The sequence below is a fragment of the Heptranchias perlo genome, chromosome X (genome assembly GCF_035084215.1).
Source record: "Heptranchias perlo isolate sHepPer1 chromosome X, sHepPer1.hap1, whole genome shotgun sequence".
NCBI classification, from domain to species: Eukaryota; Metazoa; Chordata; class Chondrichthyes; order Hexanchiformes; family Hexanchidae; genus Heptranchias; species Heptranchias perlo.
In genome coordinates this window covers 22,217,582-22,235,536 of record NC_090370.1, presented here as the reverse complement: position 1 = coordinate 22,235,536, position 17,955 = coordinate 22,217,582, and the positions used below count along the sequence as shown (strand labels likewise).

General features: G+C 45.3%; 1 pseudogene; it reads left to right on the top strand.

Annotated features, from left to right (window-relative positions):
• Nucleotides 1-12,145: 12,145 nt before the first annotated feature.
• LOC137306913 (protein FAM200A-like) lies at nucleotides 12,146-17,266 on the top strand (annotated as a pseudogene).
• The last annotated feature ends 689 nt before the right edge of the window (nucleotides 17,267-17,955 follow it).

Here is a 17,955-nt window from a genome sequence, read left to right as displayed (position 1 = left end):
CTGGTATTTCTGTATCCCACCCGCCCAGTTTAATGACAATGTTGATATTTTGTCTCATTCACCACACAAACTGCAAATATCAATCTATTGGAGGTTGGCGACATCTGCTGTCCGGAAGCGAGTACTTCAACAGACCGATCTGGATCATTTGTTATCAACAAGTTATTGGTCGTTCTCGAATCGGAATCAAGTCCTTATTAAATTGATCCCTGACTCTCTTCAGTCAGGAACCAGCCATTTCAAAGATACAGTGGGTGGCTCTGAAAAGAGCCTTTGGGTTATCAGATTAAATCTTGGCCGCTTTACTTGCTCTTGGTGCTCACATTGCTGGCTTTCTTCGGCAGAAGCACGGCCTGGATATTAGGCAGCACCCCGCCCTGAGCGATGGTCACCCGTCCCAGGAGCTTGTTGAGCTCCTCGTCGTTGCGGATGGCGAGTTGCAGGTGTCTGGGGATGATGCGGGTCTTCTTGTTGTCCCGGGCCGCGTTGCCGGCCAACTCGAGGATTTCAGCCGTCAGATACTCGAGCACAGCGGCCAGATAGACCGGGGCTCCGGCACCCACACGTTCAGCGTAGTTCCCCTTTCGCAGGAGCCTGTGAACACGGCCAACAGGGAACTGCAGTCCGGCCCGGGATGAGCGAGACTTGGCCATGGACCGAGCTTTACCGCCGGTTTTTCGTCTTCCAGACATTTCCACATTCTCACAAACACTTTCACAAAGAATGAAGAATGACTTCTGTATTTACCCTTCTTGCAGACTGAAAGATCAAAGGATCGGGAGGGGCCGGAAATAAAGGTTCTAAATTGGGGGAAGGCCGATTTTAATAGGATAAGGCAGGATCTGGCCAAAATGGACCGGGGTCAGCTGCTTGTAGGAAAATCCGCATCGGAGCAATGGGAGTCTTTCAGAAGGGAGATTGAGACCATACAATGGCAACATGTTCCCGTGAAGGTCAAGGGTGGTTCCAAGAACTCCAGGGAACCTTGGATGTCAGGGGATATACGAGAATGGATTAGGAAAAAAAGCAGGGCTTTTGGCAGATACAAAAGGCTAAAGACGGAGGAAGCCCTAGAAGAGTACAAAAAGTGCAGGGGGATACTTAAAAAAGAAATTAGGAGATCAAGGAGGGGCCATGAAATAACACTGGCGAGCAAAATAAAGGAAAATCCTAAGATGTTTTATTAGTATATTAAGGGTAAGAGGATGACTCGGGAAAAAATAGGGCCCATTAGGGACAAAAATGGCAATCTGTGTGTGGAGCCGGCAGATGTAGGAGGGGTTCTAAATGAATTTTTTGCATCTGTTTTCACTATGGAGAAGGACGATGCAGACATAGTAATACGGCAGGGGGACTGTGATATACTCGAACATATTAACATCGAGCGGGAGGAGGTATTGGCGGTTTTAGCAGGCCTAAAAATGGATAAATCCCCAGGCCCGGACGAAATGTATCCCAGGCTACTGTGTGAGGCAAAGGAGGAGTTTGCGGGGGCTCTGACACATATATTCAGAACCTCTCTGGCCACACGGGATGTGCCAGAGGACTGGAGAACCGCTAATGTAATACCATTATTCAAGAAGGGGAGTAGGGAAAAACCGGGGAACTGCAGGCCAGTGAGCCTAACATCAGTGGTCGGAAAATTATTGGAAAAAATTCTGAAGGACAAAATTAGTCTCCATTTGGAGAAGCAAGGATTAATCAGGGATAGTCAACATGGCTTTGTCAAGGGAAGATCATGTCTGACTAATTTGATTGAATTTTTTGAGGGGGTGACTCGGCGTGTGGATGAGGGTAACGCAATGGATGTGGTATACATGGATTTCAGTAAGGCCTTCGATAAAGTCCCCCACAGGAGACTGGTCGAGAAGTTACGAGCCCATGGAATCCAGGGTGCCTTGGCACTTTGGATACAAAACTGGCTTAGTGGCAGAAGGCAGAGGGTGATGGTCGAAGGTTGTTTTTGTGACTGGAAGCCTGTGGCCAGTGGGGTACCACAGGGATCGGTGCTGGGTCCCTTGCTGTTTGTGTTCTACATTAATGACTTGGATATGAATGTAAAAGGTATGATCAGTAAGTTCGCTGATGATACAAAAATTGGTCGGGTGGTAAATAGCGAGGAGGAGAGCCTCAGTCTGCAGGACGATATAGATGGGTTGGTCAGATGGGCGGAACAGTGGCAAATGGAATTTAACCCGGAAAAGTGCGAGGTGATGCACTTTGGAGGGACTAACAAGGCAAGGGAATACACAATGAATGGGAGGACCCGAGGCAAGACAGAGGGTCAGAGGGATCTGGGTGTGCAAGTTCACAGATCCCTGAAGGCGGCGGAACAGGTAGATAAGGTGGTAAAGAAGGCATATGGGATACTTGCCTTTATTAGCCGAGGCATAGAATATAAGAGCAAGGAGGTTATGATGGAGCTGTATAAAACACTGGTTAGGCCACAGCTGGAGTACTGTGTGCAGTTCTGGTCGCCACATACAGGAAGGATGTGATCGCTTTGGAGAGGGTGCAGAGGAGATTCACCAGGATGTTACCAGGGCTGGAGAGCTTCAGCTATGATGAGAGACTGGGAAGATTGGGTTTGTTTTCCTTGGAGCAGAGGAGGCTGAGGGGGGACATGATTGAGGTGTACAAAATTATGAGGGGCACAGATAGGATGGATACTAAGGAGCTTTTTCCCTTCGTTGAGGGTTGTATAACAAGGGGACATAGATTCAAGGTAAAAGGCGGGAGGTTGAGAGGGGATTTGAGAAAGAACTTGTTCACCCAGAGGGTGGTTGGAGTCTGGAACTCACTGCCTGAAAGGGTTGTGGAGGCAGGAACCCTCACAACATTCAAGAAGCATTTGGATGAGCACTTGAAATGCCATAGCATACAAGGCTACGGACCAAATGCTGGAATATGGGATGAGATTGGACAGGGCTTGATGGCCGGCGCGGACACGATGGGCCGAAGGGCCTCTATCCGTGCTGTATAACTCTATGACTCTATGATTGGTTGTCCCTTATTACACCTCATTTTCCGATTTCATTAACCAATCAGATAGCTGGAAATTAGAAGAGGGCGGGATTTACCGGCCTCAACAGTCAGACCAGGAATTTTATGAATTACAAAAAGCCCGCCAATTTCAGTGCAGTGAAGGATCGGATTTCGATCAATGTCGCCCTGAGCACAATATTTTAAACCCGTTTTGCTTATCTTGTCTTATTCAGCGCTCCCCGTCACTAATCGCTCGCTCTGTTTTAAAATCTGCTTTAAATTATGGCGCATTCTACCATCGCCTTCAAACTGCACCGGACCGGACTAAAGCCCCATTCACAGCATTCCGTGAAAGGACACATTTGAATTTCGTCTTTAGAAAAGTGAAACGTTATAGATTGGTCCCTTCTCAGTGCCGGGAGTGTTTCTGTGAAAAGAGGGACCAGGACAGAGCTCTCATTCTGCCCCGATTCCGCTGTTACTGCAAGGGGTGGGGTTACTGTTAATCTGGGGATTTTCACGTCAGTCCATAAACATTTCAGAAACTGCATTCATAGAACGGAATTGCTGAGGGGATCATAAAGGGGATGAGAGGCCAGAATAGTAATGCTTTAAGAACAAAACAAATGGGAAGGAGCGGATGATAAACTCGTGTTCATTTTAGGGGCCAGGGATATGAACGGGGTAGTTCGAGTCACTTTTCGATTGGAATAATAATATTGCTGCAATAAAATGATCCTAAGTAAATATACAGGAAATGCAGCTCTTTCAGAGAGGTTGTGGGTGGCTCTTAAAAGAGCCGTTGTTTTTTTTTTCAGTTCATTGTGGAGTTTTACTTGGAGCTGGTGTATTTGGTCACCGCCTTTGTCCCTTCTGACACGGCGTGCTTGGCCAGTTCCCCAGGCAGCAGCAGGCGCACGGCGGTCTGCATCTCCCGGGAGCTGATGGTCGCCCGCTTGTTGTAATGGGCCAGGCGGGAAGCCTCACCTGCGATGCGCTCGAAAATATCGCTCACAAAGGAGTTCATGATGCTCATGGCCTTGGAGGAGATGCCGGTGTCGGGGTGAACCTGCTTCATCACTTTGTAGATGTAGATGGAGTAACTCTCCTTCCTCGACTTTCTCCGCTTCTTGCCGCCTTTGGCTGGTGCTTTACTCAAGGTTTTCTTGGCGCCCTTCTTGGGAGCTGCTTTCTTGTCCTCAGGCATTTTCAAACTCAATTTCAGACTGACAAATGACCCAAATCCCCTCCGAGCTCGGATTAAATAGGCAGCCCCACAGCCCTATGGTAATGAGGGATTGGGAACGGCAATGATGGTGATTGGGTCATTGGGAGTGAGGTCACTATAATTATTAACAGTAACTCTCTAATTGGTTTCTTCAGACAATCTAATTTAATAACTGCCACCAATCACAAACACGCTCACACTGCACATTGTCCGGTTTCAGCAATTTGTTTCGAACTGTTGCAGTTCTGCTTCCGGCCAGTAGATGTCCCCAAACCCCGGGACAGTGAAGTTTGCAGATGAGAGAGGGACAGAACAGAAACTAATTCTTCACATTATATTGCACGAGTGGGATTTAGATAAACTGGGAATGGAGACGAGCTGCAAGTACATTTTGTGAGATCAAACATTAGTTGTAATGCTGTGTTAAATTCTTGTAATTAATTTAGGGGGTGTAGCCGATACAAGAAGAATTAATAAGCTTGCCGAAAGACGGTGTAAATGGCCATTGAATTTCCATATTGAAAGGTGTGAGGTGGTGCATTTTGCTGGGGGGAATAAGGAGGCCACATACTGCTTGGAAAATAAGAGTCTAAATGGGGTAAAAGAACAAAGGGATTTAGGGGTACAGATTGATAAATCATTAAAAGTAGCAACACAATTTGATAAGGACATAAAAAGCAAACACAGCACTGGGGTTTATTTCTCGAGGAATAGAATTGAAAGCAAATAAGTTATGTTGAACTATAATTTAAACTGTCAAACCTTCTGTCAAACTGCTTATATTATATTTTCGGTTTCTAGATGTTTTTCTATTGTATCATTGAGTAAAAGATTCCATGATCATTCCTGCCACCGACCTTTAGTTAACTGGTCTATAGTTCCCTAAACTTGTTCTATCACCTGATTTAAAATATAAGAATCACATTAGCTGTCACCCAGTCCTCTGGCACTATTCCTTTTTGTGATGATTTTTCCCATATATGTAACAGTGCCTCTGCTATCTCTCCCCTTGCTTCATTTAATATGCACAGATGCAATCTATCTGGACCAGGAGTTTAACCACCCTTTCTAACTTAAATGCCTTGATATCTTTATTGACCTCTTCCTCTAATACATTCACCCTGTTAATCTCCCGGGTAAATGCTGAGACAAAGTAACAATTCAATATTTCTGCCATTTCGCTGACGTTATCTGTGAGTTTATCTTGTGCATCACTTAGTGGCACTCAAGATATTCTGATTTTCCTTTTGTTATTTTTGTGTCAGTGGAATAATTTACTATTTCTTTTTATATTCCTTGATAATTTGATTTCGTGGTTCCTGTTTGCTTCCCTAATTGTTTTGGTGACTTCTTCCGAACCTCTTCCTATTCGCTTTTGCCATCCTCTTATTTAATATCTATGAATGAGAAATTCCACCAGCTTGTTGTGTCTGTTCAGGGGCTGATGTTTGGGAACTATTTATTGTCTTATGATTAAAGTGCCAGAAACCCAAAGGGAGCAATTCAGCCTGAAACTCCACAGAAACGCTCTACTTCTCCCTCCTGGTGAAATAAGGCGCTATAATGGTGAGTATAGCTGTCTTCCAAGTAGTTAATTCCAACAGGTTTGAATCCCAGCACGCTGAATTCAGAAACACCAAGACTGGAACTGAATTTGATGATGTTCAGAGGGACAGTGTTTCCAAAACACAAACGGGTCTAATTCATGTAAAAATACTTCTAAAATGCATTTATTTCCCCCACAACGTTGAATTTAACTCTGTTCCTTTGTATTATTACTTGCCTTGATCTGAATGGTGGATACGGGACTCAATTGCTCGGATTCAGTGAAATTAATTGATTTTCTGAAGGTTTTCCGTCTGCTGATTCCCGTTCCTTATTTAAATTATGTCTGATTAACCTTTCTGATCGAGAGAAGGGTCATCGTCCTGAACCGTTAACCCGAGCTTCCCTTCTCCACAGATGCTGCCGGACCTGCTGAGTCTTTCCAGCATTTTCGATTTAAATTTTTTCTGTATTTTGTCCCTTTCACTTTTGACGGTCGCCGTTCAAACTTCCAGATTTGCGCTCAGTTTTTATTTGTGTTTCAGTTTGGTTTATTTGGATTAATATAAATCGTGTCTTGAGAAATCAGACAGAAATATTGTGCAATGCAGAGTGAAATACAATGGGGCAACTTTCGAATGAGCAAAACAAAAACTTTATTATGAATCAATTGTCCAATTTTTCACTGAAAAAATATGAAAAAATACGAGAGTAGAAGTTACAGAGAGAAACTATTTCCTCACATTGCACATTGTCCTGAATCGAAAAACAACGACAGAAAATGTGAATTTGTTCCACTCTGTAACAGTTCTCACTTATGGCCAGTAGATGTCAGATTGTATGTGAGTGTGATATTCATTCTGTTTCCGTCAGTCTCCAGTTCAGTCTGTGAGTGTGGGATTCATTCTGTGTCTGTCAGTCTCTGATACTGTGTGTGAGTGTGGGATTCATTCGGTATCTGTCAATCTCTGGTGCTATCTGTGAGTGTGGGAATCATTCTGTTTCTGTCAATCTCTGGGAATGTGTGTGAGTGTGGGATTCATTCTGTATCTGTCAATCTCAGGGAATGTGTGAGAGTGTGGGATTCATTCTGTATCTGTCAATCTCTGGTGCTATCTGTGAGTGTGGGATTCATTCTGTTCCTGTCAATCTCTGGGAATGTGTGTGAGTGTGGGATTCATTCTGTATCTGTCAATCTCAGGGAATGTGTGAGAGTGTGGGATTCATTCTGTATCTGTCAATCTCTGGTGCTATCTGTGAGTGTGGGAATCATTCTGTATCTGTCAATCTCAGGGAATGTGTGAGAGTGTGGGATTCATTCTGTATCTGTCAATCTCTGGTGCTATCTGTGAGTGTGGGATTCATTCGGTATCTGTCAATCTCTGGTGCTATCTGTGAGTGTGGGATTCATTCGGTATCTCTCAATCTCTGGTATTTTATCTCAGTGTGGGATTCATTCTGTAACTCAGTCTCTGGGCAAAGTGCAAGTCTGTATTCGTTCTGTATTCTTATTTCAGGTTGCAGTATGGTGCTTGAAACTGTATCTTTAATTCACTAATGTATGCAAATCTTTTGTCCGGCATTAATGTGTAAATATGGATACGCTTTTGGATTTTGTTTTAATCAAACAACATGTGTGAGTTTTGTTGTATGATTGTATCTTAATCTCTGTGAAGATAATGTTCACTTCAACCTTTTACTGTGAAATTATTGGACTGGTATTTATTGTGTAGCTCAGTCTGGGCTAATGGAATTGATACTGTATGTTTCAGTCTGACACTGAATGAGATTTTTGGACTGGTGTGTTCGGTGTCGCTCAGTCTGTACGAATGGAATTGATACTGTATGTTTCAGTCTGACACTGTATGAGATTTTTGGACTGGTATGTGATGTGTGGTTCTGTCTGTACCAATGGAATTGACACTCGAACTTTCAGTCAGACACAGCGAGGGATTTTTGGACTGCTTTGTTATGTGTAGCTTAGTCCACACTAAAAGGATTCATACTGCATGTTTCAGTATGATAATGTATGAGATTTTTGGACGATATATAATGTGTAGCTCAGTCTGCACGAATGGAATTCATACTGTAACTTTCAGTCTGATACTGTGTAATATATTTAGACTGCTTTGTAAGGTGTAGTTCAGTCTACACTAATGGAATTGATACTGTATCTTTCAATTTGACACTGAATGTGACTTTTGGACTGGTATCTAATATACACCTCAGTCTGCACTAAAGGGATTGATACTGTATTTTCCAGTCTAATACTGTGTGAGATTTTTATACTGGTATGTAACGTGCAGGTCATTCTGTACTAATCACATCGACACGATATCTTTCACGATAATACTGGACCAGATTTTTGGACAGGTATCTAATGTGAACCTATGTCTGCAATAAAGGAATTTACACTGTGCCTTTCATTTGACACAATGTGATTTTTGGACAGGTAACTAATGTGTACCTCAGTCTGCACTAATGGGATTGATACTGTATCTTCCAGTACGATACTTTATGCAAATTTTGGACTGGTCGATAATGTGGAGCTCAATCTGCACTTATGGAATTGATACTGTATCTTTCAACCTGACACTGAGATTTTTGGACTGGTATGTGATGTGTTGCTCAGTCTGCACTAATGGGGTTGATACTCTCTCTTTCAGTCTTATACTGTATGAGAATTTTGGACTGGTATCTAATGTGTACCTCAGCCTGCAGTGAATGAATTGAAACTGTACATTTCATTCTGACACTATGAAGTTTTTGGACATATATGTGAGTCAAAAATGGGTAACATCTGAACTGGTATCTAATTTGTATCTCAGTGCACAATAGTGGCATGAATATTGCATCTTTAAACTCATAATGTGTGAGAGTTGTGGGCTGGTATTTAATTTGAATCTTGGAGCACACTATTCTGATTCATTCTGTACCTATCAATCAGTACCATGTGTCAGTTCTATCTGGTATTTAATTTGTAGCTAAGGCTGAACGAAAGAGAGATTGACACAGTGCCTTTCAATCTGATACTGGGTGTGATTTTGGACTGGGAATTATTTATCTGCCGGTCAGCAGTACTGAGTCGTTGTGAAATGGAAATTATGTCTGTCTCTCCTGCTCTGTTTGAGTGTTGGATTGGGGTCAGTGTGCGACTGACTATTTCCGCTGTCTGAGACTGTGGGACTGATGACCTGTCTGTGTCTCTGTGCTCTGTGAGTGATAATGTACTTACTGTGTGTGAGAAGGAGCTGGCTGCACTGACTGCTCCTTGTGGCTCGGGTGGAGTAAACATCACACTGATTCTGGGTCCTTCAAGGATTTGACTGTGGGAAGAAAAAGTACCTCTTGTAACTCAAGAACAGGTGAAGTGGAAAATACAAAAGTGATCAATTGAATTTCTCCGTTAATAATCATTGTAATAACCACAAATGAAAACCAGCGATACAAACATACAAACAGTGTCAGTACTCCACTGCAGCACTGCAGCACTCAGCTTCTGCACACCAGGTGTGTTGGGCTGTTTGACAACAATTTGGTGACATCCAGACACAACACAACCCCTGCACTGATCCATGAATGGGATTACCCGATGGGGCAGGGACCTTTGTGCAGGTCAGGTTTCTAATACCCTCTACCATGGAACTAACCGTTCAACCGAAACATAACAGCCGCTGTTTAAAATGTGTTCACAATTGTCACCTGGTGCCTGCAATAGATGCTCTTTGCAAAACTCCCCATATCCTCATTGTCCGGCTCTGCTTCCACTGTTCACTGTTCAATAAGAATAAACTGGGTGAGACTGGAACTAAACCAGGAACAATTCACCACTGGTTTGGGGAGAGAAAGCAGCAATGACTTCAAACAACCTGCTCATCCCATTCTCTCTCCCTCACCCTGGACACACACAGCCCGAGAATGACCTCTCCCTTCCCCCGCTCACTCCATGTTCCGGGACGAGATCCTGATCCACTCCGCCTCTTACAAACAGCCCCCGGACTCCCCCTGACCTTCCCCCGGACTCAATGCCGATCTCTGAGCCCATCTGCGGACACGGTCCCGAAGCGATGAGCTGCTGTAACGAGGCTGCTCTTTGCTCCCTTCCCCCGGGGGCCGTGATCTCTCCATTCCTGGCTGTTTTTAACCATCTTCTTCCGCTCACTGAGGGAATGTCGCCCACAGGCCGAGCTGGGGGAGGGGAGCGCGCATGCGCTCTTCTGCTCACCAGCAAGCAGCGCTGGGGCCGGGGCTGAGTCACGCATGCGCAGATATCTGGTTTAATTCCCAATACAAAAATCGATGGAAACTTTCCCCAATTGGAATTTTTCAGAGTCTGAGCAAAGGAAGTGGGGGAAAGGTCAGAGGGAATGGGGTCCACAGGCAGTGCAGGAACAGGCACCAGAATGGAAAACAGATGGGATTCCACCAGTGCCGATCGCTGGAATCCAGACTGACTTTACAATCTCCAACTATTAAACTAGATGTTTCCATCCCTGCTGTTTCTCTCGGTATATTTTTATGGTAAAGGGGCAATCAGAGATAACGTGGACGGCTGTGAAATGAGCCAATGGGTTCTGTTTATTCTTGGTCCCTTTACTGATAAAGTAACGCGTGAACCCGAAACTGAAGGCAGGATTTCTCAAACCAATCCTGGAGAAACATGGGAGGAAAGCGGGAGTCGGTGTATTTGCTGGGACCGTGTCGGATGAAAATCAGACAGCAACAGTCCCAGATTAATATCATCAGAGTGAAACTCTCGGTCACTGAGAGTAATAACGAACGGACCTGATCTGCAAAACCGAATATAGTACAACAGGCAAGAGAGGGTTAAATTCGGCCCACATTGTTTTTGTCACTCTCTGTACTGTCCTTGAGTGTGGGATTAACAGTGTGTCCGTCTCTGGTATATCCATGAGAGATAAGAATGCATCTTCTGTCTCTCCAACGGGATTTTCTGGATAAAGCGCAACCTCACAGGTCAGTCTGGAACTGATACTGTGGCACTGTGCCTCTCCGCTCGCTCTGTCACCGTATCTGTCTCCCTTTCTCTCTCACTCTCTGGTGCTGTATTTGAAGGTTGGATACAGTTATTGAGGGTGATATGAACACACTGATCGGAAGTGTAAGACTGAAGTGTGAGTCTCTCTCAAGTGCTGGACACGAAGGTCGGATACTGTCTGATATAAAACAGAGAGAATGGGGTGTCCGAGCCTCACTGTAACTGGGGATGTGTTCGGCTCCACTCCCAGTTCATGGTCATTTTCTTTTCACAGATTCAGGGCGAGAGTCTCTGTGAGACGGTAACACTGGCGGAGAAACTCCGCGTCTTAACTCAAACCCCAACATATGAGATTCTCCAAATCAGCTGGAATAAGGTGTTTGTAAAACGCTGAACCCGTCTGGGAGGGGATATGTGGGGAGATAGAATCGGGTGTGGGACTGAAATGGAAGGAGACGGTTTGACTTGTTATCGAAGGGACTGTATTTAGTCAGGAATATTACTGACTGTTGATTGTAACGGGGTTTATTTGAAAGCTCCGGGTTCCTGGGAATCCTTGAATATGAAGCCCGAGTCTGTAAGGGTTTGTGCGGAGCGCTGTGTTTCGGTTCTATTATCAATAAACGGTTTGAAATTGGCGGGTGGAGAAAGCTGGACGTGGAGCTGGAAGATCAGAGGCCGCTCTCTGCTCTGTCCGTCACTCTGTCTCCTCCCCTCCCGCCCTCTCTATTTGATCCCCATATGTAAACAACGCGGGTTGGTGGACTCCAAACACGGTTTACTGGTCAACAAGGCGAAAGGCGAATAATATTTCTGATCTCCTGGGCACCAGGCCGTTCACTGTTATTTGTTTCTGTGCAGAGTTACATTTCAGTGATTCCCCAGTGAGTTTGATTAGTTATTTAAATAATCCAACAAAATAGAACAGAAACGGAGCGAAGCGCTGAATCCCACAGATGTTGAAAGGTTAGTCGAGCAGTTCTGGTGATGCTTTTCGAGCCCATCATGAGAAGTAGTTTAAATAAATACAAGAAATCTGGTGATGTGTGGACTGGGATCCATAAGTTACCGTTTAAAGTACCGGAATGTGGTCGGTGCACCGACTCCAGTCCCATTAATACCTCATCTCGTCCACAACGAGAAAAAAAGCAGCTCAAAGCAACACTGGTAGCATGATATCAGCGTCTCCCTTCAGACAGTAACCAGCCCTTTCACAGATACAGTGGGTGGCTCTGAAAAGAGCATTTTCATCGAATTACATCGAAATTACGGCACAGAAACAGGCCTGGATATTAGGCAGCACCCCATCCTGAGCGATGGTCACATCTCACAGCAGCTTGTTGAGCTCCTCGTCGTTGCGGACGGCCAGTTGCAGGTGTCTGGGGATGATGCGCGTCATCTTGTTGTCGCGGGCCGCATTACCAACCAGCCCGAGGATTTCAGCCGTCAGGTGCTCGAGCACAGCAGCCAGATAGACCGGAGCTCCGGCACCTTCACATTCAGCATTGTTCCCCTTTCACAGGACCTGTGAACACGGCCCACATGGAACTGCAGTCCTGCCCGGGATGAGCGAGTCATCAAACCAGCGGACAAAGGAGGAGCCATAGTCATACAGAACAGAACAGACTATTGCAAAGAAGCATACCGACAACTGGTCAACCAGGAACACTACAGACGGTTACCCGCAGATCCGACCAAAGAACACACCCACCAGCTCAACAAACTGATCAAGACCTTCGATCCAGACCTTCAAAGCATCCTACGCACTCTCATCCCACGTAATCCCCGCGTGGGAGACTTCTACTGCCTCCCAAAGATACACAAAGCCAACACACCCGGACGTCCCATCGTATCAGGCAACGGAACCCTGTGTGAGAACCTCTCTGGATACATCGAGGGCATCCTGAAACCCATCGTACAGGGAACCCCCAGCTTCTGTCGCGACACTACGGACTTTCTACAAAAACTCAGTACCCACGGACCAGTTGAACCAGGAACACTTCTCACCACGATGGACGTCTCGGCACTCTACACCAGTATCCCCCACGATGACGGCATCGCTGCGACAGCATCAATACTCAACACCAACAACAGCCAATCTCCGGAAGCCATCCTACAACTCATCCGCTTCATCCTGGATCACAATGTCTTCACCTTCGATAACCAGTTCTTTACCCAAACACACGGAACAGCCATGGGGACCAAATTCGCACCCCAATACGCCAACATTTTCATGCACAAGTTCGAGCAGGACTTCTTCACTGCACAAGACCTCCAACCAACACTATACACCAGATACATCGACGACATTTTCTTTCTATGGACCCACGGCAAGGAATCACTAAAGAGACTACATGATAACATCAACAAGTTCCATCCCACCATCAAGCTCACCATGGACTACTCCTCAGAATCAGTTTCTTTCTTGGACACACGAATCTCCATCAAAGACGGGCACCTCAGCACCTCACTCTACCGCAAGCCCACGGACAACCTCACGATGCTTCACTTTTCCAGCTTCCACCCTAACCACGTCAAAGAGGCCATCCCCTATGGACAGGCCCTGCGAATACACAGGGTCTGCTCAGACGAGGAGGAACGCGATGGACACCTACAGACGCTGAAAGACGCCCTAGTAAGAACGGGATATGACGCTCGACTCATCGATCGACAGTTCCGACGGGCCACAGCAAAAAATCGCATAGACCTCCTCAGGAGACTAACACGGGACGCAACCAACAGAGTACCCTTTGTCGTCCAGTACTTCCCCGGAGCGGAGAAACTACGCCATGTTCTCCGCAGCCTTCAACATGTCATCAATGAGGACAAACACCTCGCTATGGCCATCCCCACACCTCCACTACTCGCCTTTAAACAGCCACCCAACCTCAAACAGACCATCGTTCGCAGCAAATTACCCAGCTTTCAGGAGAACAGCGTCCACGACACCACACAACCCTGCCACGGTAACCTCTGCAAGACATGCCAGATCATCGACACAGATACCACCATCACACGAGAGGACACCACCCACCAGGTGCATGGTTCATACTCCTGTGACTCGGCCAACGTTGTCTACCTCATACGTTGCAGGAAAGGATGCCCCAGAGCATGGTACATTGGCGAGACCATGCAGACGCTGCGACAACTGATGAACGGACACCGCGCAACAATCGCCAAACAGGAGGGTTCTCTCCCAGTCGGGGAACACTTCAGCAGTCATGGACATTCATCCACCGACCTTCGGGTAAGCGTACTCCAAGGCGGCCTTCGAGACACACGACAACGCAAAATCGTCGAGCAGAAATTGATAGCCAAGTTCCGCACCCATGAGGACGGCCTCAACCGGGATCTTGGGTTCATGTCACGCTACACGTTACCCCACCAGCGAACAAATGTTATCTGTTTTTAATATAATGGGTCATTTGCTGGCTCTCTCTGCCTTCCGGATGTTTCTGCCTCTCTCTGTTTTTTTTCTCTGTTTTTTTTCCCTGTTGGTTTTTTTGTTGAATGTGTATTCGGGGGTTCTGCAGGTGACACCTCTCTGTCTGAACACGGTGATTGCCTTGGCAACGGGCAGTTGCAGGGGCAGTCTGTAAACACCATGTATTGTTCTATATGTATAAATGCGTAGGCTTCAAGGAGCTCTTGAAACATTTGCCTGAGGAAGGAGGAAATCTCCGAAAGCTTGTGAATTTAAAATAAAATTGCTGGAATATAACTTGGTGTTGTAAAATTGTTTATAATGGCTTGGACTGTGAACGGGTTTTTCTCTTTGTGATTCTATGCAATGGGAGTGAATAGGAAAGGGTTTGGTCCGTTCGGATTTTTTTTCCATTGGCAGTGAATGAGAAGGGGTTTTGTCCATTGGGATTCCTTTTGCGTGCTCTTGCTTTGATACGGAGACCTGCATGTTGCCAAATTGCTTTGTGTTTAAATTTGTGCCCCCTCGTTTGAACCCTAAAAATAAAAGCATAAATGTAATGGAACGTGGAAAGGAAATTCGTCAGATATCAGGTTATCAGCGGAGCTCATAGGGCAGGTAACTGCTCGCCAGAGAATGCTGAGCCCGATTGGCAATATCAGCTCACTGCCATTAAATGGGTCCGGTCACAATACAAACCTAAGAAAATCAAATGAAACATAACTGGACATTAAATAAGAAAAGGGCAAACAATTATTTCATAAAGAGATGAAATGTCACAGGAGTTTTGCAGTCAGAACTTGTGATTGCGTGACGTTGATTGGTTGAATGTTGGACTGAAGATAACATTCACGTTTTTATTCGGTAATTCCCGTTGGGCAGATGACAGGCAGTAATTTCATTCTGTGGAGCGATGACCTTGTTCCAGTGGAACAGTCATTCTGATTCGTTTAGTGTTTCCGAGCATCACCCAGGACGCGCCCTTCCTCGCCACCAAAGCCACGGTGAGTGGTGCTGGTCTGGGCCCAGTATCACGGGGAAAGGAGTCAGGGGCGGCTTAATCACCAAACCAAAATTCCCCACAATTGATCATTTTATAATAAAACAAAGAAGTTCAAAAACACAGTTCTCAAACCCATCAACATCCGACAATAAAACCAACATGTGTAAGTATGTGGTCTGCAACAGGAAGTTCGAGAAATGAGGGACAAACTTCTGCCATGTCGACCTGCACTGAACCGTCCACTAAGAAGAAAAACAAATCGTAGACGAGGCAGTCGGGTGAGGCTATTTTGAAATGTGGTTTCATCAATTGTGCAAACGCAAACCATGATCCAAAGCCCCAGTGTGTTATTTGTAGCGAGGTGATTGTAAACGAGAGTTTAAAACCGTCAAAATTAAAAAGACATTTTGAAACAAAACACGGAGAACTCGTTGATCACCCGCTTGAATATTTTGAAAGGAAGCAACGGGGATTAAAGTTATCAGCACCAGTTCTTAATCGGTCAAATGCTCTGAATGATAAGGCACAACTGGTGTCATATTTGGTCGCATACAGTGTGGCACAAGAGAAAATGGCCCTTCCAGTTGCCGAAAAAATTATTCAGAGAAGCTGGAAGAATTTCAGCATCTCTGGATATGGGGCGGAAATCTTCGACGAGAAGCCTGCTGAAAAATTGAGAAGCATTCCTCTCAGTGATGACACAATGTCTCGGCGAATATGTTCTATTGCTGAGGATTCAGAAGCCAAGATTATTACTTGGTTACAGTCAGCCGGGGATTTTGCGATCCAACTTGAACGAGAGTGCTGATATTTCAAATTGTGCAACACTGTTAGTTTCTGTGAGATATGTCGGGCAAGATGAATTTATGGAAGGTTGGCTGTGTTGTCTAACTTTACCAACAAATGCAACAGGAGCACCAATATTCGAAGCACTGCATGACTGTGTAGATGGAAAATACAAATTGGACTGGGCTAATTGCAAAGGAATTCCATGTGATGGAGCAGCAAATATGACAGGTAGAAATAGTGGAGTCATGAGAAGAATATCTGAGGCAGCTGATCATGATGTTTGGAATCACTGTTTCATTCACCACGAAGCTTTGACGTCCAAGTGTATTCTCCCTGATCTTATGGCAGTTATGAAGGAAGTAGTGAAAATTGTTAATTTCATTAAAGGAAGCTCACTGAACTGCAGGCTTTTTGAAGTTTTATGCTGAGAAATGGGAGCTGAGCTCACTCATTTCCTGTTTCACATTGAAGTACGATGGCTGTCACGGGGCAGGGTGCTTACAAGGGTGTAAGAACTCAGAAATAGATTCACATTTTTCTGGTAGAGAAACAGTCTAACATGACAAATTTGTTTTACGATGACAGTTGGTTAATGAAGTTCTCATACCTGGCTGACATGTTCTCAATTTTAAACGATCTGAATTTGAAGTTACAAGGAAGAGGCAATGATTTGTTTCGACATTGTGAACAGATAGAAACTTTCAAAAATCATTAGAACTGTGGCAAGCCGGAGTGAAAAGTAATCGCCCGAGCTATTCCATGTTCCCAACATTGTTACAACACACTGAGGAGAACAGCATCAATGAAGAAAAAGGGAATGAAATGAAATGTGTCATACAGTTCCATCTCGCTGCTCTGTCTGACCATTTTAGTCGCTACTTCCCTGCAGAGAGGTTTGAAAATTTGAAGGCAAAGTGTTGGGTGAAAGGTCATTTTGTTTTCGAAAACCCTGAATCAATAATGAAGCGAAACTTGATGCCTGAGCAAGAAAACGAGCTGGTGCGACTCACCTGTGATTGCACACTGAAAACACGCCACAAGTGATTCAGTTTGTCATCTTTTTGGATCAGTATTTTCAAAGAATATCCTCTGTTAAGTCAGATTAGTGTTCTGTTTTTGCTGCCCTTCACAACAACCTATATGTGCGAACTTGGATTTTCGACTTTGACAAGGTTAAAAACAAGAGAAAGAAACCGACTCAACAGCGCACCTGATATGCGTGTGGAGCTTTCATCGTGTGATCCAGATTGGAACGAGATCATGAAGAAGCGACAGTCCAACCCTTCACATTAAGAAAGTGAAACTCAACCTGATCTTTTTTTACTTTATTAATACTGTATTTAAAATATTTTTCAAGTGACGTCGATGTCTAATTTTAGTTATTACTTGAAGTGAAGTGAAGTGAAGAGCGAGCATGGATTGTCCTCTGTTGGGATTTGATGAAAACTGCAGTCAGAAGATATTATTGTTTTGGGTCCCTGGGGGTAGTGTTTTTCTTTCACTGGGTCACGAGAAAAATAGTTTGAAAAACACTGTTCTACATTGTACGGTCAGTGTCTGTTCAGCAAACCGGCTCTGAACTCCTCAGTCTGCATTTCGAGAAACGGTTCTGTGCGCGACGCCGGCAATAAAACACTGAACGACGCCCGGCGACTAATGGCGGCCACCGGCCCCACATTCCCCGCGCCCCAGAAACCCCTCTATCTCTCCAAGGCGCTGCATTTCCGCTCAGACGGCGCAAGCTCCCCAGGCCCGCCCCGCATTCTGGGAGCGCCTCTGCCCTGTCTCTTGTCTCGAGTCGGACTCGGTGGAAACGGGAGAAGAAATCGGGAAGCGGCGGGTTGGACGTGGGAGGCGCTGGGTGATCGGTTTAATACATGTCCGGGGCCCCCCGCCCGCCAGTCCGCCGGGTCCCCCGGCTCTGATTCAGGGCCTGAGCAGCACTCGGTGTTGCTGAGACTTCGCTCAGTGTGAATGCAGGT